Below are 1751 nucleotides of genomic sequence, written 5' to 3'. Positions count from 1 at the left end.
GGCTCCGGTGGGGTGGACGATACCGCAGCTGAAGCGACTGCGGTAGACTGCTGGATGAGCATATGGTTTCGAGGTTCGGCGGGGATGATCCGGTCCGGTTGATGACGGCGTCGATGAAGCGGCTCCGGCAGGCAGTGATGTCTACGCCCCCTCCTTTTCCTGTAGACAGTGTTGGGCCTCCAAGAGCAGAGGTTTGTAGAACAGCAGCAAGTTTCCCTTAAGTGGATCACCCAAGGTTTATCGAACTCAGGGAGGAAGAGGTCAAAGATATCCCTCTCACGCAACCCTGCAACCACAAAGCAAGAAGTCTCTTGTGTCCCCAACACACCTAATAGGTGCACTAGTTCGGTGAAGAGATAGTGAAATACAGGTGGTATGAATATATATGAGCAGTGGCAACGGCACTAGAAAAGTGCTTTGCCCAGGACAGTAAACAAGCAGTAGTAACGCAGCAGTAGTAACGCAAAGAAACAAGAAACAAGCAGCGATAGCAGTATTTAGGAACAAGGCCTAGGGATCGGACTTTCACTAGTGGACACTCTCAACATTGATCACATAACAGAATAGATAAATGCATACTCTACACTCTTGTTGGATGATGAACACCATTGCGTAGGATTACACGAACCCTCAATGCCGGAGTTAACAAGCTCCACAATTCAATGTTCATATTTAAATAACCTTAGAGTGCATGAAAGATCAATACGACTAAACCAAGTACTAACATAGCATGCACACTGTCACCTTCACACTATGTAGGAGGAATAGATCACATCAATACCATCATAGCAATAGTTAACTTCATAATCTACAAGAGATCATAATTATAGCCTACGCCAAGTACTAACACGGATGCACACACTGTCACCATTACACCGTGCAGGAGGAATAAAACTACTTTAATAACATCACTAGAATAGCACATAGATAAATTGTGATACAAAACACATTGCAATCATAAAGAGATATAAATAAGCACTTCACTATGCCATTCATAACAGTGAATAAGTATTCTGTGAAATATAGCCTAAGAGACCCACACGGTGCACACACTGTCACCTTTACACACGTGGGACAAGGAGTCTCCGGAGATCACATAAGTAAAATTCACTTGACTAGCATAACGACATCTAGATTACAAGCATCATCATATGAATCTCAATCATGTAAGGCAGCTCATGATATTATTGTATTGAAGTACATAAGGAGAGAGATGAACCACATAGCTACCGGTACAGCCCCGAGCCTCGATGGAGAACTACTCCCTCCTCATGGGAGACAGCAGCGTTGATGGAGATGGCGGTGGTGTCGATGGAGAAGCCTTCCGGGGGCACTTCCCCGTCCCAGCGGCGTGCCGGAACAGAGACTCCTGTCCCCCAGATCTTGGCTTCGCGATGGCGGCGGCTCTGGAAGGTTTTCCGTATCGTGGCTCTTCCGTATCGATGTTTTAGGTCGAGGGGCTTAAATAGGCGAAGAGGCGGCGTCAGGAGGTCAACGAGGCGACGACACTATAGGGGGGCGCGGGCCACCCCTAGGCCGCGCCGGCCTATGGTTTGGTGGGCCTGTGCCCCCTCTCTGGCGGTTCTCGTGTGTTCTGGATGCTTCCGGGCAAAATAGGAACCTGGGCGTTGATTTCGTCCAATTCCGAGAATATTTCTTTACTAGGATTTCTGAAACCAAAAACAGCAGAACAAGAATCGGCACTTCGGCATCTTGTTAATAGGTTAGTTCCAGAAAATGCACGAATATGA

The sequence above is a fragment of the Lolium perenne genome, chromosome 4 (genome assembly GCF_019359855.2).
Source record: "Lolium perenne isolate Kyuss_39 chromosome 4, Kyuss_2.0, whole genome shotgun sequence".
Classification (NCBI taxonomy): Eukaryota; Viridiplantae; Streptophyta; class Magnoliopsida; order Poales; family Poaceae; genus Lolium; species Lolium perenne.
The sequence above is the reverse complement of the archived record's forward strand: the minus strand, read 5'-3'. Positions refer to the sequence as shown.